Below are 19,628 nucleotides of genomic sequence, written 5' to 3' on the forward strand. Positions count from 1 at the left end.
ATTTTGCAATTTCGATCGGTTTCGAGAACTCGTCAAAGAAGATCGAAAGAATATACATTCGATAATTTCGTTTTCCATATAGTGATATTTAATTAAACGTGAAAGCGAGAAGAGTGTGAAAAATACACGGTTCGTTAGATTTCTAAATTTGTTTAACTCGTGAAACGAACTCTTCTCTTTTTCTCTGTCTCTCTTTTCTGCACGACTTAGCAGTATTCGTTTATTTCAAAAAAACTGAATTGAAAAAAGAAAAGGAAGTGAAAAAAGGAATGACGACCAGATAACTTTTTGTTGTCAGATAGAATAAACTTTTTTCTTTTTTTTTTTTAAACATGGATTAAATCTTTTCTCGCGAAATTTTAAATAAATTTTTCGATCATGAATTAGAGAACGCATTAACCAATTAGCAACATCATTGACGTTGAATGCGGTTGATGCATGGGTCTGCTCTTGATTGACATTTCGAGCGTGACATTCGAAATTCATCCTGAAATGGACGTTCAAACTGCTTGATGTTTATCATGCTAGACGTGCTTTTAGGAATTCGATCGATCCAAGTAAAATATATTATTTAATTTTCCTTATCTTATATAATTATAACGTAACAAATATAACAAAATAATTTGTATTTATAAATCATAAAATATACGTACTTTTCTTAATAACGCGTCTTTTACATCTCGTCGGATAATTATAATTGCTCGTAATATTTTTCTAATTATCTTTCTTCCCAATTTACATATTTCTTGTTTCATGAAACAGAAACACAAGCCACGACAAATGACTAATAAATTAAGGAACAAGAAACATCTCATTCTAATGAATTTAATTCAAAATTAACTCTGAGTTTCTCGGTAATGTTTTAATAAACAATTCCTCCTTCTAAAAATGGAATATTAATGAACATTTTCGTTTTCGAAAGTTTACGAAAAGTTTGCAAAAAAAAAAAAAAGAAATACGTACGTGTGTTTCGATGCACTTTTTCCAATGTTAATTACGCGATACAAGTCGTTTCGTACCGCACACAATTTTCCATGGAATTAATTTGAAACTTAAAGTAACAGTTCCCAGGAGAGCGTCGAGTTTAATCGATGATTGTATGCATTTTTGAAAAACACTCGGCCAACTTTTTTGTCCCCGGTGCCATAAGAGGATTGCAATTTTTATCGTTTTTCTAATTATACTTTCTGTTTTAGCCTCGTATTTTTTCCCCCCTTTCGAAAAGGATCGTTAATAATTTATTATGGACGAAATATTAACAGAGCACAATTGTACACGTACATTTTTCGAGATATTTGTACGATTTTTCGGATAAATCACACGCGTTTTCAATATAATACTTAAGTAGTGTTAAATAAGTAGTGTTCCAATACTCGATTCTTCATTTCAACGCCATTCCATCGATCCTTCCATCATGCTCCTTCCAACGTTTCTCCTTCTCCTCTCCCATATTCCTCGTTTAAACATCGTTTATCAGAAATTCCATTGGACGTGGTTTATTGCCGAAACTGGTACGAACAATTCCACGGTTAGAAACTTACGGTCACGAACACGGAAAACTAATGGCACCTTTTTCCCTATCTCTCTTTCTCTCTCTCTCTCTCTCCTTGTCTCTCATCGAAAGGTAAACGAAATCAGATTAAATCGACCTTTTTTGCCGTCTCTTCCACGCAACCGTGGCTATTTACCGACCTCTCCATCGACGTCGATTTTGGTAAATAATCGCGCACTGGCTTCTATCCTTCTCGATCCGTACTTCTCCAACGTTGCTTGCTTCTCCCTATTCCGTTTACAAATTGTCCGATTATCGCGGTGAATTTTTGTTCTTGGCACGGGATACTTTTAATTTGTTTCGAAATGGAAATTATATTCGACGCGTGATGAATTATATTTTCATAATTCGAAGGATCGAAGTTATATATTTCAAAAAATTGTAGGACCATTCATTCAGATTTAAAGACTTGAACGAAATTTAATTGTAAAAATTTTATTAATTATTAATGTGTTTTCGCGTATTCGTATTAATAATTGATATAGAATTTTATTATCCTTTATTTCCATGACCGGGCAAAATCGATATAAATCCAATTGATAATGATTGGAATTTACTTAGTTATCGTTATTAACTGATTTAAAAAGAAGTCTGGAGATTTGGTAGAATTATCCATCAATCAATCGAAATAAAAGATAAAAAAAAAATACATGCTGTGATAAAAAAAGGAAAAAAGTGTAAATTATTAATATATTTAATTATTGAACTTGTGTGTAATCTTAAAAATAAATTAGATATGTATATAGTTATGTAAAGTAGATAAAAAATTATTTACTGGATTAAATAAAATGGAATCTTATCGTCTAGAATACATGCAGTTTTATGGGGTATTTAGAGACGTTGGTTGCATGTTTACTTTATGGTTGTTTTCTCGTGTCTCGGAATCTTCACCGATCGTTTAACGGTTTATGACCTATGCTTTTTAGCTTTGAAAATTTTAGTAGAACTTTTAGTAGAACAGATGTAAAATTCATATTCTTCGATATTTCTTATCTCGAGGAAAAATTATAATGTCTTATCATGACGTAAAGTCTTTAAAAAATCGTTTTTTCTTTTTCTTTCATTTTTATTTGTAGTTCTAATTCTATGTGTTTTGATCATAAATTAATTATGGAGATACTAAAAATATTTAATTTTTTTTTTCTTTAGCTCAAATTAAAATTGTATTTATATTATCACAAAGATCATTCAAATTAGCGAATGCATCATGGTAACATCAGCTTTTATAAAAAGAAAATATAGAAAATTATCCTCCAAGATTTGTACATTAAAATCTACAAATTCCAAATTCTCCCTTAATTTCAAAGAATGCTGTAAATTTTGTATATTCAAGACGATTTTCAATGCTTTATCTTTCATTATCTTTATTCTCGTACATAAATAAAAAGAAATCACGTAATTCTCTCTCGATTTTTGTAAAATTTAATTAATAATTAATAATATCATTAATACCCGGAAATACGAATTAAAATAAATTATCCAATTACGCGAAGTAATTAAACGAGGATCTCTTTTACACAAGGATATCAGTGTTCAAAAGGGAAAATTGCTTTCGTTTCATTTGCTCGGATTGCAGGTGTTCTTTCGTGTCTCATTCCGCATACAAAGCACCGCCAATGTAATTTCGAACGATAATTTTATTGAATTCGTGTAAAAAGATAAAAGGGTGATGGAAGATAAGGGCAGAAGGCGTGGTTATAGGGTGGTTGTTCGTCAAAATTCAATTCTACATTTTATGCGAAAATATTTCGTCATTTCCAGAGTTTTCCACCGTTCCACGCCGAACATCAAAGGAAATATTTCTTATTTGTCTTTTCGTCTGTGAGCCACGTACGCTTCTGAGGATAGGTAGTTCTTTAAGCCGCGTTCTTCAATATGCAAAAGATAGACTTTGGAAAATAGAGGAAAAGTAGAGTAGCACGAAGAGAAATATCGAAATGTTTGCTCGTTATTCGAACTGATAAATAAGGAAGGAAATTTTAAAGTCCATTCTTTGCTGTATCTCAATTTTGCGCGTTTCGAATGATAAATTTTATTTTAAAACATTTTTCGATCGAATATCTGACTTTTGTATTTCTTTTTCTTTCTTTCTTTCTTTTTTTTTTTTTTTGCGACTATTTTGTTATACGCATGTTTTAGTCAGTTTCAGAATTTTTTACAAATAGATTTAGATTTTCTTTTGACAGATATATTTTTCGTATATTGCATTCCAAATGGAATTTTTTTCTCTACGATGCACTTTTTATAAGATATTTGTACGTGTATCGAATTTACAGTCTTTCTTTCTTTTCCGTTTTTATTTATGTTCTAAGTGCTATAAATATTTTTTTTTTTTTTGCACGTTCGATGGGAATAAAATAATTAATCACGAGTGTTAAGCTCTTCTCGCTTTCGTTCAAAAATTCATTTTCCTCGATGTGCTACTAGTGAAATGCACAAAGTGAACGCACAAAGCGAATATCAAATTACTATAACAGTTCGAAGATATATAGATATATATCTTCGCTCTTGCTTTGAGTCTATTTCGCTATGGATATACACGCATCTATTTTCTATTTTTAATGATGCTTGCATACAAAATACTAATCTTGCATTTGTTTATCGTAAAATATGTTGATATCCAGTGTGTATTGTTTGTTTAAAAATCAATTTATTTGGAATACGTAGAATTCCGATAAATTCTCGAAAATTATTTCAAATTGCTTCAAAGTAATTTATCGTTGTATCAAAAAATACAAATTTAAGATACATTTCTTCTCTATTAATTCTAAAATAAGAACAATAAAATCAGTAATTAAATTTTTACCAAATCCAATGTCTCTCTAAATTCTACGATAAAAAAAAACATACAAAAATATTTCATATCATTCGACAATTAAATTTTCAACCTGAAACTAATAACCCCTCTTTAAGACTTTCCACCCTTCTTGTCTTCCTCGCACGCTGCGCATTTCCGGTAGAATCCGATAAAACAAACTTATTACCAACTGCTTTTAACGCTAAATGGAATTTCTCGCGCGTCTCTCGCAACTCATTACACTCGCAACTCTCTCTCTAACGCTGAACCCATGAATTTTGGTCGTCGTGAAAAGGCGTCGTTCCTCGTGTACACAAGAATCGTTAGTTTACGTATCCGTCGAACCGGTGAAGATATTCTGGTCGTCGAAGGACGCTTAGATTCGGGACAAGCTTTGAAAATATTCTGCCCTTGGGGCGATTCGCTCGTTCGAGTTTTAATGGAAAGGCAGAGCAACTTTATGCACGAGCAAGTAGATTTCTCTACAAGAGAAATATATATATATTTCAGAGTAGAGTTCCTCTGCGTTTCATTTCGTGGCAAAAGATCGAAATTACAATTAATAGTTAATAATTCCTTATTTAATTCTCATATTCTACAGTTAATTTTATTTTTGATAAATTAAATGAAAAATCATCTTTTCAATAAGATTGTTCGTTTCGATTTCGACTGATATTAAATCGTATTAATAATTATATTAATTTTTCGTCGAATCGACAAAACATAATATTTATGAGATAAAGTTCAATGGCCCTCGATGTGAAAATTTGACGTGATTCAAATCTAAACATAGACCAATCGAACCCACTTCGCGGTCGAAATTTATTAATCATTCATCCGATAATTTGGTTATTTCGAAAGACATTCCGCCTTTCGGTTAATTAAAGCGTCAAACGGTCTAAGTAGATAAACTTTTCCATTAAATATTCATCCCCGTGTTCCGGGGTGGCAAGAACACGTCCGTTTCTCACTTCTCCCGTAAAATTCCTGCGAAACTTTCTTGAAACGTTTTTCTTTACCTTCCTCGTTTTCTTCTAATGTAAATAGATTTTTAATTCGATATCACGCCGGGAGAAAAGACGCGAATTTTCTCTCATCCTGAATCCGTAATTTTAATGTAATTTTCCTTGCACCTGAAAAGATAAATATTTTGTTATGAAATAGAATAAAGTGCATAACTATTGATACAACAGTTGGAACTTTTAAATTGTTGTCTCCTTTCATAATTTTCTCCCTCAACTTTGACATTCTTTATCCAATATTATTATATATATTATATTGCGAAAATAAATCATTACGAATGATATAAATATTATTTCGAAAGCACTGACAATTCTTATCATTTATTACCGTTTGAATATCAAACTGACGCAGTTGTGTGTCGCCATTGTGAAATTAAGTTTAAAGTAAAAATGATCCATTCAACCGTAATTATGTTTGAAGAACAATATATTCGCATTTCATATTATTCTATTTCTTGCTTATGACATTTTCTCGCGAAAATTCAATGAGATTTAAAATCAACTCAATCCTCGATAACGATAACCATAAAACAAACTCTTCCTTAAACTCCATTCTCCCTTCACCCCCAACAAGTCAATCCACGCGCACACCCTGTTCGTTCACCCCGCAGACGGAAATCAATTCGTCCTAACCACCAGTCAATAATCGGATCGTTTAAAGAACCTCGAAATGGATGGAAGGAAGTGGAGTTACCATCGAGGCGGGCGCAAATAGGGGCGCCGCACCCCATTATGGTGGCGTGTCGGCGTTGAAGGAAAGATTAGCGAGCGTTGGACACGTTAGGCCAATCGGTTGGTGGTAATCTAGGTGTCTGGACACGGTGCAGACACGAGCCATCGACTTCACCTTTCTCTCGTGTTACGGTTAATACTTTCACCCCTTTTCGCGGGCCACACCCCACCCATCAACTAATTGTCCCGGATTTTAGCCGCACCTTCGGTTATGTGCGGTCACGAAAGATTTCACGATTATTGGATTATGGGTGTGAGATATATGGTTTTCTTTTTATATTTTTTTTTACTTGCACCTCGTTGTCCTTTTGTTCACTTGCAATTTCAAGTCGATTTTATTTTTAGGTTAAGAAGATTGTTCAGACCGTAGATATGCATGATTAGGATTAATTTTTTAATTATAAAAATTTGATTTTGCGAAAATCGTTTCGAAGTCGACATTTTATGCATGTAGAATCGTCTTTTGCATAATTAATGAGAAACGTATTTTTATCCTTTATTGTGGAAGCAAGCTTGTAGATAATCTGAGAATCTAGATTACCAGTCTGTATTAAACTCTATTAAGATCTTTCCAGCCATTTCGGTATTCCAACATCCTCTTCCTTTTATCCATCTAACGGTGTCTTAGATCTCACATTCTGAATATTCCATTATTCCTTGTTCCGTCTCGTAGATTCAAAGCCTCCCTTAATACTCTCATTTCACCGCCGCCTGCAATTCTCTTTTCTTCCAGCGTTACTTGTCGTTTGTCTTTCACGTTAACCAGAAAATAATAACATTGCGAAATTGTTGAAACACCGACAATATACAAACGTTATAATCCTTCACTTTTAATTAATGGCCATGAATTTTATTGCGGGCAAAAGAAATGCGTATGAATATACATATACTATAAAAGAATGAAAGAAAATTATGTACAATCAATTTTTTGCAAAAGAAAAATAAGTATTAATCCCGGTAAAAGTAAAATTTAATACTAACCTCGAAATGGACGTAATCAATGTAATTGTTACGAAATTGTTGTATCATCGTCCTGCACATCGATCATTTCAATTCCAATTCTTCTTTACTCATCGATTTCTAGATCATTAATCCAATTACTCGATGAGTATTACTTTTCTTGCACGATATAAAATCGTTTTTCGAAAACAACGAACTCTGCATTCTGAAAATAGAAAGATTTAAAATGAGTTCAAACTGATTTCCTTTTTTTTTTTCCATCGACTTTCAACAGTTTGAAATATCGATTCTTCATTAATTCACTTACACACCAATGAAAAAAACATTGGAATTAAACGCAAACGTTGGTAATCCAAGCATGGCTTGATCGAAGGGGAAAAGTTAAATAATGAAATGGTTCCCGCGAGACAATTTGGCGCGTGGCGCGTGCGTTCATCTCGAGTTCAAATCGGGAAACACGCGTATCGAGTTTCGGGAAGCGACATTTCTGTCCACAGTTAAAAAAGAACGTGGGGTTAAACGGTGGTGTCTGTCACCACCCTGGGGGCTATTTCCTTCTGTTCGAAATACCTACCCTTTCCCTTCTTTATGGAGAATATTTCTGGGAGCATATGCGTGGAGTTGATTGGTGGGTTCCGTTGCCATCAGAATTTTTACGTGCTTTGTTTTTTCGGGAGATCGAGTTGTGGTGGATGTAGGGATTATTGGAAAAAGAGTGTGTGTGTGTGTGAGAATATTTTCTTGGGGGAAACGAAATGAGCAAGGGTAGAAAATTATACGTCTGTGAGGATCCTCGTACATTTATTTATGGAGTATATATGTGAGTATATATGTATTCTTCTTTTTGTAGAAATGAAATAAGTAGGAAGCGTGGGAAAGTGATATGTAGAATTTGTGAGGATCTTATTATATTTAACGTAGAACATAAATGAACATAAAGGAGGGGTGAAGAAAATGATACGTAGAGTCTTGTTTTATTTAATGTAGAATATAAATGAAATAAGTGGGGGTAGAAAATGATATTTGTTGCAAAACCGTAGAATATATTTTTATATTTTCTTGTAGAAATGAAAATAAATAAGGGGTGGAAGATGATACGTGTGGTCTTGACGAGCTCCCTATGCTCACATTATGTAATATATTTTCTCGTAAAAATGAAATAAGCGGCCGTAAAAAATTATCTTCATTCATTGTAAATAGTGTAATCTTCTTTTAGAAACGAATAGAATGAACAAAAAAAAATGATAATCCGCCATGATTTTTTTATCGTTAAAAATTCCTGAATTATTATTTACTATTTTCTTTATTCATTCTTATTAATTATAAGCATCTTTTCGTCTATATCAAATTTCTTTCACGTTGATGATGCTCCACAAGTATATACTTTAATACTTGAATGGCTTCTTGTTACCGGAAGCGAGACACTTTTCTTGTCGATATAAGGGTTTCCACTATCCTGGAAAAAAAAAGCTTCAGTAATGAGACCACTAACGGATACCAGAAGAAATATTCCATTCTTTTTCTTTACTTTCTTTCTTCTTTTCTTTTCCATTTCCATTATAACGTTACAGATATAATGTTTATCTTATAAAGAAAATTCAAACAAATGAAAATAAAAACATATATCGAACCACAAAAAAAATCAGCGTTCATTTTAAAAAAGACCGATAATAAACGGGGAAATATTTTTTATCCTCGATAATCGATAAACTAAAATTGCAAAAAATTTATAATACAAACAAGGAATGCAATACAAGTTCTTGCAAAGGGGATAAAAAAGAAAAGAAAAAAAAAAATACAGCACCACTTAACGCTCCTCGAAACGATTGTTCCTCGAAGTTATCGGATCGGAACGACTTTCCGGGGAAAACGCAAGAGAACGCCGGGATTTAGCGAAACACAGAAGGATTTTAATTATACGCGTTCGTGAAAAAAAGAGAAAAGGAGGAAAAAGGGAGAGGAAAAAAGAAAGTAGAAAAAAAAAGAAAAGAACGAGCTCAAAAAGAAGCTCATTCCGGAAAACACGGACGTATTTGCGAAACTCGTTAACTCGGGCAGCTGCAGGGAGGCAGTTCCCTTAATCAGCGCGGAAACGTTTCACGATCGTGTTCGAACGCTGCTGCAAATCGTTCGAGCAAATATTTCAGAATCATCCGTAATGCCGTTCGTTATGAGAATGAAAAGAAATAAAGGGAGAAGAGAGAAGAGAGGGGAGAAGAATACGAAACAAAAAAAGGAAGGAATGACAGGGGAAAAAGAAAAGAAGTAGAGAAGAAAAACTTCGCAGAGAGTTTTTTTTTGTAAAGCCGGTAGGATTGCAAGCATAGCGAGAGTGGGAGGAGGGGTGGAGAAGGGAGAAGAGAAGCGAGTCACGAGCTAAATGAACGTAGATGAAGAGAGATGAGGAGATAAAGGAGGAGAGGGAGAAACGAATGCGAGAAAATGAACAAAGGGAGGCTCGAAGAGATGACACAAGCGAGAAGTGTAGGTAGACGTAAAGTTGAAAATGTTTTCATCCGACGACACAAATCCTTGGCCATTCGTCTCACGTGCATCGATCCGCCTTCGTCTGTTTCATTCCTGCCAAGCCACGACTCGCAGCAACCGTTAACAAACGCGTGAGAATTATATATACGGAGTCGGTCGATCATCGATGACGATCTCCCCTCTCTTCTCCCGCCAATTGTATAAATCGAATTTTCGTGTCGTCCCCCCCTCTCTTTCTCCTCTCTCTCTCTCTCTCTATCCGCTTCAACCGAATTTACCTTTTTATCGGGAGGAAAGCTCGTGCGAAATCTCGTGGTTGAATCTCGTTCGACCAAAATTGCGTTGCCTTCGAAATATTTTCGAAATCGATGCCGCATCGAGATCATGCATTGGAATATTCGTTTTCCTCGGCTGGGGATGCACATGCTTTGTTATCTGGATCGTGTATCTCTTCGCGTGATTTTGGCGGGGATGGTGATGGGGGCGATGCATTCGTAATTATAAGATGAGAAATTGGTAATTAGGGAAGATATCTCCTGATAATACGCTGGGATTTGATTTGGATTCTTGGTTTAGTTATGTTGGTAATACGATGAAAATATAAATGGAAATTTTTGCAATATGAAACACTTTGCAATTGCAATCTTGAATTATCTTAATCGATTAGAACTTCGTACTTCTTTACGCGTCCTTTATTTTTCTATTGAAAAATTATTTGTATAAAATTGCTTGATCTGACACATCTTTTTTCAATAAGTTTAAAATACTAATACGTGGAACTCGAAATCGAATTTCAATTTCTCCAAGAATCGATTCGAACATTTCCTTTTTTTACAAAAATCTCCATCGTTGCATTTGGAAATTTTTGCGCGATATTTCATTGGAGATACAATATTCTCAACAACAAAGAGATAAAATTGAAAACAGATCGAAGATTTCGTTCGAGCCGGTGTCGACGAACGACGGTATAAATCGGGCAAAAACGTTTTGGCCAGAGAATCGTAGTCGTAGAGAGCTTGAGAGCTCTACGGCTGGCATTGAGAGGTATGGTGGTTTTCGGCAACAAACAGTTTGAACTGGTTTTTCACCCGTTATCTTGCTCACGTCCGTAATTGTTCACGGCGTGGATACGTTCTCGCGATCGAATTCGTTGTTCTTGCACAGTTTCTCCCCCATTTTCTACGGTCGAAGAAGAAGTGGAAGGAGGAATGATACTTTCAACAACAAGATGAAACTTCTTTTTAGCTTTCTTATTCCTTTATTCGAAACTTTTCTTTAATTACAACGATTTTTTTTCTTTTCCTGAGAAAATTCTCCTTATGCTATTTTATTTTTATAGATTAACATATTATTCATCTTTAATTTCGGTAAAGAATTGAACGTACAAAATTCTTCACGAATAATTTCGTCTCTTAAAAATTAAATAAAAACGACAAAGAAATTATCTAAAATTCCAAGTTGATCATTAATTTTTCTCACTTTCTTTTCAATTTCTCTCTCGACGAAACGAAATTCCGAGCAAAAATCATAAAGTTTCAGCTGGAAGGAACCGAGAAAATTTCCGTAATCTTGTCGAACGATATTTCCCGCGAAGTTACGTCTCTCCAGCTCGAACACGTGTAAACGCAATTTCCTTCGAGTGCTAAGTGTTTTCTAAAATCCCGGCTCTAAGCGCAACAAGAGAAAAAAGTAGAGAATTTGCGTTTCTGCGAGGTTTAGAGATGGGAAGGGAGAAGATAAATTTATGAAAATCAGCATGGGCGAGATTTGTAGTTGGAAAATCGACGATGCAATTGCAACGAAACTTAAGCTTCTGAGTTGTTGTTCTACTTTTCGAAAATGGATTCGAGCTTCGTCGTTGCTCAAATATACATAATCTAATAAGTGAATATATACGAGTTTCGTTTACTCCTTACTCCCCATCGATTGAGCATGATGAATTTTTCAGAGTGCAACGATTTTTATTCGGGAAAAGCTATCGTTAATTCATCGTTGATTCTTGAATATTTGGAATAACTTTGATCGCGACGTTTGACACAATCGCTCGAAAGGAGATTAAATACAATCTGCAATTATATTCAAACAAAACAAACTTCGAAAATAAATAATACACGTGTTTTTACGTATCCGCGTTGTACAATTTCCACGAATTGTTCCATACAATTTCCAAACGTTACATCTCTCGTATAAAACCTCAAAACAAAGGATTAATACGGGAATCGATTGTTTGTTGTTAGCACTAGCGAAACTGTATACTCGAAACGATTACAAAGATATCAATAATATCTCTGTTCCTCGAAACACAGGGAAAATCTTCCTGGAATTCGACGAGGAGAAGTAAAATCTTTTCGAACCGTTCGCTGAAAGGAATTTAATCGTCGACTTCGGACAAGAATCGGCGAGGTGGAACAGCCGAGTATCTTTTATTTGTTTCCGGGAACAGTTCTCGCCACGGTGGAGCATGCGAAAACTACGGAACGAAGTTTCGAACCGGCTCCGGTCGAATATCGCGAATTCGGTATATTTTGCTCGACGAGAGGAATACATTTCTGAAAATGGAACAAGCCTCGTTGTCGACCGACTAGTAGCTCGTATCTCCAGCTATCGAAACGTTGCATCCAACTTCTGCCTCAACTTATCCTTTTGTGTCGATTTCGTATTCGTGCCTCGTACCTCCCCCTGTTTTCGTCCGAAATTTCTTCGCCGGGTCCTTTGACGAAAGTTAACACTTGGTGAAAATCGAAATTTAAAAAAAAATTCTTACCAAAAGTAATTTGAATTCGAGTTATTTTATGAGAGCCTGTTTTTTTTTATTTAACTCTTTAAATTTTTATTTTAAATGGAAATTAATATATTGGAAATTGAAATTTTCTATTTTTATCTCGAGTATATAAAAGTTAACATTTTGTAAATAATCGGAATTTTTATCGTTTTTCTTGTACATTATTTCTGTAAAAAATAGTATTTTTTGAATTACCATTTTCCACGAGAAAATTTGTTATGTAACCAAGCAATTTTGTACTTGTTTCGCTGAGATATTTCTTACACGAAAATAATATTTCTTATGCTAATACGACTGCCCGAGATACAAACGACAGAAATAAACCAGGAAGCGAGTGTGTGCTTCTTCTAAAAATTATTTGTCGATGTCTCTCACTTTTTTTTTTAGATTTCTCTCTCGAAATTTCATAATTTTCAAAACTGAAAAAAACGATGATCTAATAAATTATTTTAGTTTTATTTTTAAATGTGTATCTCTCTAATAAACAAACAAAATTTTATATAATTCAGATTATTGAGCCATCGTTCACTAAAGTTATTATATTTGCAAAATCATTTTTAAATTTATAACATCTGATACATTTATTACTTGCTTGGACAAATAAACTCCTATATAATTAATTCTTATTATATGATTTTATTATAAATAACTTCTACAACGTCCCACTATATTTTCATTTCGAATCATTTTCAAAATTTATCATTTCAATCACGATCCTCGAACGAAGATTCAAGAATCCTTCCGTCCCACGTCTGTAAAAATCCTTTCGTTTAATTTATCTTTTCTCGTATCGAAATCGGCTCCAAACAAATCTTCTGCAGTTTCATTTCACCGAATAATTTCCCTCGCTCAAGGCCACATTTTTGTTAGTTCAACTTGGAGCCATCAACGTGAAATGGAACGTCTCGCGGCCGCTAATTGAAAACCGTCGCGGGATTCAAGACGAAATCGGCGGAAGCTTGTTTGCTCTCGAATAGCAATTCCTTAATCCCGGGGGGGAGGGCGAAATTCCGCCGCTTGTGATTATCCCGGGGACGATTAAAATGCGATTTTAATTCTACCAGCCAGCCAAACGGATTTACGCTTAACCGTGGCACTCGAAACTCGTGGTAATTTCCCATCCCTTCCGTGAAATCTGACGCCTCTATCCAGTTTCTCTCCCTTCTGCGGACCTCCTTCGCTGCCTCGCAGAGATTGGATTGTGGTTTTCGAACGGCGCGGCGTCACGATTGCGGCGTATCGATCTCTCTCCTATCGGAATACGGGATCCGTTTTGACCGATTAAGTGGATAATAGATCGGGTTGATGATTGCGCGGGACAAGAATGAAAGAATTCTTCCAAATATGGGGGAGAATTTGTGATCCATTTATCGAATTCGAATGTTGGACACGCTAGAAAAGAGAAGACAGTTATAAGTATTATTAATCGATCGTTGTTGATACGTATAGCGGGAATAAAATATTTGATGTATTGTAAGTAACAATTTTTTATACTCAAAGATATGAAGTATACTTTTCGAACGTGTATTTAAGGAAAAGTAAAATAACAAATTAAATTGCCTGTACACGCGCGATTGGAAATTAGAACGATTTCCCTCTCGTGCATCGTGCATGGGAACGATTTTTAAACATCGGTTGAGTAGGAAGTGATTGTTTGGAAACTCATTACGCCGGAAACGATCCAACTTTTTATTATGTTCCTGTGGATGACCACTTTTCTCCCTCCCCCCGTCTGAAGGCCATTGAACCATTTCGATCACGCGCCGAGAAACTTTTCCGGAGAATTAACTCTTTTGCTCTGATTCGTACCCTTGCTTTATGCCAACAATCCCATCATCCCCATCGCCGCGAGGGAGGGATTCATTAATTACAGTCCTTCGATCGTTCCTCCCTATCAATCTCTCGGATACGTGAAGCATCATCGTCGACATGGAACAATTTCTGAAAGCTCGATAACGAGTTGTTAACGAGGAGAATTATCAATTTGTTTGCGAATCCGAAATAGAAAGATTGCTTCGATGACTACGAGTGGAAAAGTAAAAAAGATACGAACGTTTCAAAGAGATATATATTTTGTATCTTTGTTCGGCCGTAAGAAAGTAGTTTCTTCGGGTTTATTTAAGAATGGAATATATTTTAATGATTCGCGCTGAATAGATATTACCATGCGAAATTCGTTAGTAAGGTGCTTATTAATCCTCTTCTCGTTTGCATTAGATATTCCCTGGAACGTTGTATATTACCGTGGGGGTCTAAAGCATCGAGTTTCGCGTAAATAATTGCACTATCACTATCCCACTCTGTATCGGTCGCTATCCTCTTTCCTTACCGGACTTCTGTTTTGGATTCTCTAATTAATATACCCTTTCTCGATACGGATACCGAAATTCCAATTTATCGTGAACCATTATACGCGAGTTTGCATAATCATTGCAACAGAGATAACGATGTTACTTAATAGATAATAAATTTTAATGATTTTTAATAATATGTATTAATTTTTTTACAAGAAGAATAGGGTTTTCTTTCAAAACTTTGCAATTCATCAACGATTTTAATTATTGTTTAATATATGTATTCTTCTTTATTAACGAACATTCTATGCTCTCATTTTTGGAATTAATTATGCTTTCGATAATCGATTACATGATAATGATGGTAATGATGGTAGCTATGGAAATACGCGGCTAGGAAATTGATTTCAAGAAGAGAATATAATTAAATTTTTGACAAATTTGAAGAATTATTTATACAAATAATGTGTAAATAAGGGAATGTATTGTATATTATAAGAGGAAATATATGAGAAATGGGGAGAAAAGTAGAAGAGAATAATATGAAGGAATAGATGGAAGAAAACAGAGAAGGGGTTCGATTTGAAGGGATAGAAATGCTGTTCAATGGAAAATCGTTCGATACCCGGCTGTGCTATTCTCGAACATTGATAAATCACGATAAGATCGTACATCTGTGCGCATTATCGTGATAATTACGGTCGATGGTGAAGACGAATGATCCGGAAAATACTTTATATCCTGTCAATGAATATTGACAATTGAATCGTTCTCTCTATGATTAAATTACAATTTTAATGCGATTTATAAAGCAATGAAATTTAATTTTCAATCTTTTCTAAAAAAAAAAAAAGAAAAAATAAAAGAAAAGAGAACACGATTTCGAAATAGAATATTTTTCACTTTAATCACAATTCTATGAATCTTTTTTTAAAAATCGTTAAAGAAGCTCGAAACGTTTATTCGTATTCGTAATTTTATCAATCCGTTGAAAAGGAAGCGATCGTTCAGTTAACGTGAAAAAAAAAAAAAAGATACTTTAAAGAGATTTCCAGTGACAGCTCACGATCCTTCCTCCACGAATCGTCCACCATTTCGAAAGCTAGACATTCCACTTGGGTTGATTCGTTCTATTTCAGGAGATCTCTCTTCTCCTTGTCTTTTATCTATTTCGCTCCCTTATTCCTACACAACCCTCTTGTCTCTCTTCTCGAACGGCTTTGTTTTTTCGTTGGACGAGACCCTATTCAAGACCTCCCCGAGATTTCTTTTATTTCTCTATGGAAAAGATAACGAAAGCCAGATGTACACGGTGATACAGTGATAAACAATTTTCCAGAAAGGAAGCTGAGGAAATATTAAAATGGCTATTGTCCGTTCCTATTATGCGATAGAGAATCAGAAGTTGATCGTTTAACTCTTTCGCTTGAATTTTTCTGCTTTTGTAAAAAAATACGTCCTGTTATCAAGAACATGAATTATATTCGTGGATCTCTTAATTTCAATGGCTCTTAATGGTCTCTTAGCTCGGAATTTTTTATCATCCAGAGAAAAGGCTGTAGTCTGTCCGTTTCCTTAGAAATTTTCAATACATCTCTTTTCAGCTTTGCAAATATTTTAGAACATTATAGAGATTCGAGCTTTTCACAGTTCGAATTCATCAGAGAGTTATTTGTTAAAATTTATGGATATAAAGTGTCTCCTTTTGAAACTTCTACATGTATAGCTCATTCTATCAAAAGATTGCATTATTTATTATTTTATTCGTTCATCCATCGACTCATATTAATACATATTATATATCCCCATTTACCTCAATAAAATTTCAACATCAATGATTTTTCTAATGTGTAATATTATTACTCTTATATCCATTTATCATTTAATATATTTTAACATTTCTATATTTCATCCACCCAAAATTTTTCAACGCAAAATAATATATTAAAAAATATCGCCAACGATTTTCCATTTTAAGGGAATAAAATTCAGAATTAGACGATAAACGAAATAATCTCGTGAACATTTCTTTCAATCTTGTTTTCATACTTTGTTTTCTTTTTTTCTGTTTTGTTTTGCTTTATTCCATGTATCCGTATCGCGAATGTTTTCCTCATTAGCCACGTACAATGGATTTTGGCTTTCATAAATATTTCACGAATACGAAACGCGAACGAGGAAGTCACTCTCTCTCTCTGGCAACAATAGATCGGTTATATTACGAGTTCGATCGACCCCACCTGAGTTGTGTTTCTCATTGTTGGATATTTCTTGACATTAAAAGAAGAACCGAACACTTCCACGCGCCAAGATCAAACTCTCGACGAACAGTCTTGTCCATTGTCATCCCTCGCGTTCCATTCTTCAAGGGAAATCTGAAAGTAGAATGTGATTTGTAATTGGAAAGTATTTGGGAATATTCATGGTTGAATTTATGATAAGTTAAATTAAATTAATTCTTGGAATTCTTGGAAGTAAATTAATCATTTATAAATATTCTGAATACTTGCATCAATTGAAGTTAATTATAGTAGAAGTGGATTGTATGATACAAAGAAACACGTGTACTTTCACATGTAGCATTTTATTAGTAAATGTACTGCGTCTATAAAACATTCGTGTCAGAAAATATGAAACATTCGGATAACTGTTTTGTAAATAGTTGTGTAAATAGTTGGTACAATGAAATTGATGTAGAAAATTCTGTGTAACGAAATGAATTTTTGATTTGCTTCAATTAATCCTTGTTTTTTCACCCGCAGTTATAGGGTTTTATGAAGTTTATAAATTCAAGTGAACAATGTAGATACGTAAAATTGTCGATGAATGTTTTCGCTTTTTATTCTCGCGATTTAAACGCGAATAATATTTAAAGAAAATATTTTATATAAAAATATTTTATTTAAAAATAAACAATAATTCAATAATAACGATATCCTTCGATATTCTAAATAACAATTCTTTCAACAATATCCCAATATAACGATCAAATGTATCAAATCAATTAATTTTTATTCTCCCCTTTATCCAACAATTCTACACGCAAAGTTAAACGAAGGAACGCTTTTTTCGTCACACGAAAAATTCTTTATCGGAAAAATCTTCTGCTCTGTTTCACATATTACATTTACATCGTGAGAAAGCGCAGTGATCGATAAATTTTTAATCTGTGTTCGATCCAACCCAACTTACTTATTCTCCACGGCTCCAATGACTTCCGGGGGGAGGGATAAGATGTTCGGCTATGCTGGGACGCGAGCTTACCGCTTCCAAGTTTCTAAGGAAAACTCTGGTTGGAATGCAACTAACACATTTGCATCTTGCCGCAGCGGAAACTTGGAAGCGACCTGGCCGCAACTTGACCAAAACTCGGGCGGCTACATCGAAGTAGCTTCGACTTTGGGATCCTGTAAGGATTAAGTCAACGGCAGCCGATGTCAATCGGTGCCCGTTACTTGGGTGTTACTTGCACGAGAACCGAGGCTTTTGTTACGTTGAACTTTCACAAGAGTACGAGAACGTGTTACTTTGCGAGAAGATTGGTGGCTCATGTCGTATTGATAATTAAATCTCTAAATATCTCAATCGTATACTTGTAATGTACACTTTTGATAAATATCAATTGTGAGGATACTCGTTTTATGAGTTAGTTAAAAAGTTAAGATGTAACCTTGACAGGTAAAATTAATTTTATCACTCGATAATATTCTCTCGTGTATAAATATAATCATTAATTATTATATAGGAAATAAATTTTTACCTTCTGTCCAATATTTTCATATTCTGGTAAATAAAAAGTGTCGAATTAAAATTTCGTGGAAGATTTTTAAGGAGAAGGGCAAGGAGAAATTGTTTAGAACTGCGAACGAATTGATGATAAGATTTATTGAAAAAAGAAGTAGGAGGTGTGCGTTTAGCATGGGATTCGATATCTGCCAATTTTTTTATTTTCCACAATTTTCCCTGCCAACGTTTTATTCGGATTCGCCGCGATCAATCTCCAGGCGCGCCAGAATTTTCGATTTCACGTTCGAAAATTGCAGCCATTCATTTCGCGATACGCGTCGACGCTAATAAACGAAAACGTTGGGAAAAAATTTGAGGTCGAACAATAGCCGGGAAATGAGGGGATGCGGATTGGATGCGTTCGACGTACGTAAATCATCGCTACACGAATATTCGATTCATTTGTACAGTTGCTTTCGTTAACTGTTCGCGAGCGCGACATTTTATAAATAAATTATTGACTCGGTTAGAAAAATCGTTTATACACTTTTTAAGCTTAATTTAAGTACAAAATTGATTACGGCAGTGTTCGATTTGGATCTGTTTAATCGCGAACGTCACAATTATATACAATTTTTGTATAAAAAGTAAGAGAAAAACGATCAAAATACTTGGGAAATAGAGGAAACTGCACGCTTAAATTTATATTCGTTTTTTGATTTATCTCGATATCCCAATCGAATTTTATTAAAAGATTGTCGAGATATAAAGGCTGAAAGTAGGGCAGACATTATGAATGGTTTTTAATGATTTTTTTATTGATTAAAAATCATCACCTTCGGGTTTATAGCGGTTTAAATTTTTGCTAATTTTAATAAACGACGATTTTATTAATTCTAAAAAATGTATCATTGAAAATTTGCATGAAAATTTACTAGTCTAGCGACGAAATTTCACAAACGAAAATTTTAACTTTCAACTCGAAAGTGACGAAACAACGAATTCCGTAGTTTTACTAACTATTATTCTTTTTTGAATTCGTTACCAACATTCCCTGAAAAACTTGCGATCCACGAGAGCCACAGAGATTCCACAACCTATAAATATATATACTCGTTACAGCCGCTTTTATCGACAATTCTAATAATGCGACGAAATAGCTCGTTCTTCGAACACATTTTTAAAGTTGTTTTTTTTCTATCCAACTTCTGTAGCTGCTATATTGTTTAAGAAACAATATTCCCAAGTTTGAAGATATTTTATTAAAAGATACACG

General features: G+C 34.3%; 1 protein-coding gene across 7 annotated transcripts in view; it reads left to right on the forward strand.

Moving 5' to 3' along the window:
* Positions 1-19,628, forward strand: part of LOC107994239 (protein eva-1) — a 276,448-nt gene that overhangs the window by 62,328 nt on the left and 194,492 nt on the right. The gene's annotated exons all lie outside the window — the stretch shown is intronic.

Source organism: Apis cerana, linkage group LG1, assembly GCF_029169275.1.
Source record: "Apis cerana isolate GH-2021 linkage group LG1, AcerK_1.0, whole genome shotgun sequence".
In the NCBI taxonomy this organism is placed as follows: Eukaryota; Metazoa; Arthropoda; class Insecta; order Hymenoptera; family Apidae; genus Apis; species Apis cerana.